The 6,000-nt window shown below is 39.9% G+C and overlaps 1 protein-coding gene across 1 annotated transcript in view; it reads right to left on the reverse strand.

Annotated features, from left to right (window-relative positions):
- The window catches only part of LOC122794874 (extracellular calcium-sensing receptor-like), a 205,405-nt gene that overhangs the window by 173,221 nt on the left and 26,184 nt on the right, over window positions 1-6,000 (reverse strand). The gene's annotated exons all lie outside the window — the stretch shown is intronic.

Raw genomic sequence — 6,000 nt, forward strand, 5'->3', positions numbered from 1 at the left:
TCCCCCTGACTGACCTGCTCTTTCTTCCCAGCTTGCCCCCCCCCCTTTCTATACTTCCATGACACCTAACTTACTTTCTTTACTACTTTATTTCTGTATAATACTCCTTCTTCATATAGCCTCTCCACTATCCACCTGCTTATTTTTACTATACACTCATATAATTCTTGAGCCATTTTCTTGTCTCTGCTAAACACAGAGTGATAAATGTAAATATTCTAATTGTATCCTCTGTACCCTGTGACTTTACTAAATGTCCTAAGCTAATATGTAAAACTAAAACCTCTCATGTTAAACTAAGATTAATATTTTCAGATGGGAAACTATTGTTTAAAGAAGTATGTACTGTGTTACTATGTACTATGTTAAATTAAGACTGTTTTCCGATGAGAAACTATTGTTTAAAGAACTATGTACTATATTACTTTAGTTAGATAATCAAGTGTCTATTGTCTTTTTGTGGAAATTTTCTCCCCGGGTCTCCACTGAAAAAGGGCTTTGACCCATTTGGACTAACCCGATCAACAAATGTAAAATAAAATAAATAAATAATAATAATAAAAGAAAAAACTGGTCTAAAACATCCATATATGAAAACTAGTTTGCACTTCTTAATTTTGCAATAAATTCAAATTAGAAATAGTAGATAATTATAAAGCACTGCCTTTTGTGTATGCAAATCAACTGTTATATCACATTCAAATTCTGTGATCATTGTAACATTGTACCACTAGCTCCTGGAAGGAAAATTCCAGTCTAGTTATTTTGTTCATTTGTGCTCTATTCAAGTAGGTGCCATCATACATCTCAGGCGAACCTTATTATGAGGAACATTTGTCATTTCAGTCTTAAAAAGTCCATGTTCTTCACAGTTCCACACTGACAGGATCTGTCACTAATATCTATGGTATACAGTACTGAATCATATTATTGCATCACAAGAACTTTTTTAAGTTTAAATGGATGCATTCTAACCATCCTATGAGCTTCTTAGTTGAAGTTGTTAGTAATTGCTCCACAATTTTCCCATTTAGTCAATATTTTGGAGATGGAAGGTTGATAGCTATGTGACCCACATAACTTTCAAACTCTGAGTTTCAGAATCAGATATAAAACCAAAAATAAGTAAGGGAAAAAGTACCAGATCAGGGACAGTTTTGAAATACTGTTTTAATACAGATGATTTTAAAAATTGCCAGATTAACAGATGAAAGCAGCAAAAGACAAACCCCTGGATTTACTAATTTTCCGTGCAGGACTAGCTTAGTCCTGCACGGAAGCGGCCATTTAGGAGCAGGATGGCAGCACACCATGCATATTAATAAGGCGTGCTGCCCAAGCTCCTAATCTTACATGGTAAGAGTGCAGGGGGCATGTCTGAAAACAGAGCTCTCAGAATATACATGCCCTTGCAATGAAGAACAGAAGAAAGGCCAAATGAATGAGCGAGACTGCTCACAGGTGTCCGCATATCCCCAGCAACATTCCCCCACATGTACAACAGCAATAGTAAATACAAATCAAATGAACAAACCTTTTTTTTTTATTATGAATCCAATTAAAGCTAACTGTAGGTGCACGGGTGTGCCCATCGCTTAGCTACAGTAAATGCAGCTTAAATGGCTGAAGAGGATAACAAAGAAGATATATGCAAACAAAGCAGTATAGCAATAGGGTAGTGTGCAGAGCATTTGCCTTACGAGAAAGCATTCCTGGTTTGAGTCCCACTGCAGCACATTCCATTTTCCATGACAAATCACGTTAAGACCAATATTTTAGTTGCATAACCTACTAAATAACATATCAGGAAAAAGAACGTGAGCCAGATGAATGATCCACCAGAATGCTAAAATAATTAGAAATCTACTTCACAACACGTAAATAGATCAACCACTGAAAATTTTATTTTAAGCAACAGAACGAGAAATGGAGCGGTTGCTATAGAAACGAAAATACATTAGTCTGCAGAACTCTGAGACTAAGGAGAAGGTGGCAAATGACTACCCACTGGAAGTGGCACGTTATTTTAAATTCTAACTTCTGATGAAGTTGGCGAAGTGTCGCTGACGAAAAGCAGGATCGTTCTGTTGCTTAAAATAAATTTTTCAGTGGTCGATCGTATTTACGTGTTGTGAAGTGGATTTCTAATTATTTTAGCATTCTGGTGGATCGTTCATCTGGCTCACGTTCTTCTTCCTGGTTTGTTGTTCTTTTGGAGTTGTAGAGCTGTTTGTACTAAATAACATATATTTGTGAACTGGAATACTGCATTAAATGCACATGTGAGGTGTCAGTGTCATAATGTTGCAAAGTCCACAGATAAGCACATGTGCCCCATACAGTATATGTACACAGGAATCATGGATACAAATGGAAGGTAAAATGTGTAATGAATGACAACTCCATAGAGCTTCCAAATCCCCCACCTTCCCAAGAACCATTAGATATTTCTGTCTAAATCAGTGCAATTGTAAGCGGGAGTAAGCACTAGTAAGCAAGTGTAAGCACCAATAAGCAGTAGTAAGCATATTTAAGCACTAGTAAGTGAGTTTAAGCCCGTTTGTGTGGGGGTAAGCAATGCACACACAGGTTAAGCAATTTTGAAGCTAACTCTCTGTAAGCATATTTAACTGAAGGTTAGCATTGCTTACCCTCACGCAAACCTGCTCAAACCCGCTTACAACTTCTCAAAAGTGCCTTAATCACTCTGTATCCAACGGCCCTTGTTCTGCCCATCAACAAAATAAACAGACTTGCAAGTCCTGAACCCAGGACCCTATACATTATAGTCACAGTAGTTAACCACCAAGCCATCACAGCAGTACAGAAGAATGAGGTATGACCAAACAAGTCCTCACTATAGTAAAATCAAACTGAACCTGTGGAAGGAATCAGTATACAGTCATATGTTCTATAACCCAATACATAACATAAATATGTGAACTGGAGTACAGCAGCAAGCCCAGATGTGAGGTGTAATTGTAATAGTGTTGAAGTCCGCAATAAAATACAAGGACCCCATACAGTGTGCATAGACATGAATCATGGATACCAGGCATATATATAAGATGTAATGAATAAGAAATCAATGCCAAAAAGAAAATATAATGCAAAGTCTAATGTAAGCAACACTAAGCATTGCACAGGCCAGCTTAGGAGGTGTAAGCAATGTGTAGGCCAGCTAACTCAATGTGCAAAGTGTTATACCCCTTTAAACAATGCCAACCTTATGTAATAAGCAGGTTTGCCCATAGCCTAGCCTTTTCAAAACTGGCCAATCATGGAAAAGTGAGGGAAATCAACACTACTTAAACCCAACAGGTGGGAATACATCTCATAACTGGTTGTAGCTTCCCCTTGCAGGCACAATGGCAGAAAGGTGAGAAGGTATGTGCTTCTGGACGCAGTGCTGTTGCATCCAGGAGTCCAGAGTCAGGGTAGGACTCCTTGTCAAAGACCATGAGCAGAAACTGCTGCAGGGCCAGTACCAGGGTTCCCAATATAAGGCAGAAGCCTGGGACCATCTCGCCTGTGACCTCACCAGTGCCACTGGCATACCCCAAACTGGTGAGCAGGTCAGGCATCACTATGCTGACCTGAAGTGGCATAAGGGGGACCTCTTGGAGCAGTGGATCCAAGAGGTTAGAATGTCAGGGGCTGTCACAGCTGTGTGTAAGTATCACTCCACTATGTGTGTAATAATTGCCAGCTCATATATATCATGGATAGGTATGACTAAATATTCCTCTTATGTCCTCCACAGCTGCAAGTGAGTGGGCCGCGAACCAAGAGGCCCATGGAAGTCACCTGGAGAGGTTGCGATGTGAGGCAGGTCAGTAATACACTTGCATTGTACTGTCATAGGAAATAAATCTAAAAGTATTAGTAAATGAATTGCCTGTATAAAACCTGTATTGTTTAAGGCAAGTACTGCATACACCAGAGAATATGGCAGGGAGAGTCTCATATAGTTTGTATGTAAATAAAAGCGTAATAGCCTGGCAATAAAAGTCTAACTGCCAGACTACATGTGTATACTCTGGTATCATATGGGAATGTAGATTTGCAATCACGTAACAGTACTGTTGTATTAAGCACTGTTACCCACACTGTGCACCATAAATAGAATGTGTGGGAATGCCTGTATATGAATGGTGTAATTCCCAGAGGCCATTTATTTCAACTGAGAGGCACATAGACAGAAAACAGTGAAAAGGCAGACAACAAAATCCAAATAGCACCTGCAACTGAGACAAACTATTGTAATTTTAGCACACACAGCCATGGTTCAAATCCTGACAGTGGTAGTAGTCTGCATACAGAATCATACCCCACAACTGTACAGAATGTCCAGTAAAGTGGCCCATATCTGCTGCCTGTTAACCTGTCCCCCTGGGAAATCAGTGAGATGATCCCAGATGTATAGGCAGCAAACAGGAAACACAACTGATTGACACACATCTATATGAACAAAGCTGGCACACTAGCAACTCCCCAAAACCTTAGGAGAGAAAGAAGCCATTTATGTTCCATTTACACCCCCATGCTGTCAAGCTGTGGCCAGAGTGTGTACAGTAACAGAGTGAGATGTATGTGCATAATAGTAATGTGGAATCTGGTACTGTGTGTGGCAACAGTCAGGTAGTGCTAACAAACATTTTTCTCACAGGTCTGTCAGATACCAACACTGTGCCCAGAAATACAAGAATGATACCCTGTACAGGTACTGTTTACTTTGGTATTGTATGGCATTGTGACTGATGCAGTTGCTCTGAATAATAAGGTATTACTCATCACTATCAGCCACACTGTCCTACAAAATATAACTGTCTAGGAAATCCTGTATAAGAGTGTTGTAATACAAGGTCAGAATGCAAAACCACAGGAGAATTAAAAGACAGAAAGCAGATAGGAGATATACATCAATATCTATATAGCACACACAACTCTGATGGACTGTGTTTAAGTTGTAGCAGACACAGCCATGGTCTGAATCCTGGGAGTGGAAGTAGGTTGCATACAGAATCATACCCCACAACTGTACAGATAAGGTGAGAATGTCCAGTATATGGGCCCATATCTGCTGCCTGTCACCCTATCCCCCTGAGAAGTCTGTGGGATGATCCCAAATGTTTAGGCAGCAAACAGGGAATACAACTGATTGTCACACATCTGTGAGAAAAAACCTGCCACTCTAGTAACTCCCAAAACTGTTATGAGAGTAATAAGCCAAGTATGTCCTATCTACACCCCCATGTTGTCAAGCTGAAACCAGAGTGTGTACAGTAACAGAGTGAGATGTATGTGCATAATACTAATGTGTAATCTGGTACTTTGTGTGGCAACATTCAGGTTGTACTAACAAACATTGCTCCCACAGGTATGTCGGATACGAACACTGTGCCAAGATACACTGTACTGGTACTGTTTACTCTGGTATTGTATAGAATTGTGAGTGTTGCAGTTTCTCTGAATAATAAGGTATCACTGATCACTGTCACCCACACTATGCTACATAATATAACTGTGTAGGAAAGCCTGTATAAGAGTGTGGTAAGTCACTAAAGGTTGAAGAGGGCAATAGTCTAGATATGTCCTGGTTCACCTGCATGTGGTCAAGACATGGCCAGAGTCTGTGCAGAATAAAATGGACAGCTACGTGCACAACATCAACCTGGAATCTGGGAGTAGGTGTAGAAATGGTTAGTTAGTGTTAACAAACATTTCCTCCACAGGTATACCAGGTAAGAGGTGTATAGTACAGGTAAAACCAGTTCATGTATAACGATGATGACAGCCATATCACTGTCCAAGCTAAGGCTATAGGGCACTGTAGTAATACTTGTAAGGTACAGATAACAGCACTGACTAGGAAAGTAATGTGGACTACAAGAATATACTAGTTGTTAATTGACATCGTTCTCTCCCTCCCACCATATCTCCAACAATAAACTACATACCCACCTCAACTGGTATGTAATGACTGCACTGTTCTGTTGG

Source organism: Protopterus annectens, chromosome 2.part1 (genome assembly GCF_019279795.1).
Source record: "Protopterus annectens isolate FY-2018-M chromosome 2.part1, PAN1.0, whole genome shotgun sequence".
Classification (NCBI taxonomy): Eukaryota; Metazoa; Chordata; order Ceratodontiformes; family Protopteridae; genus Protopterus; species Protopterus annectens.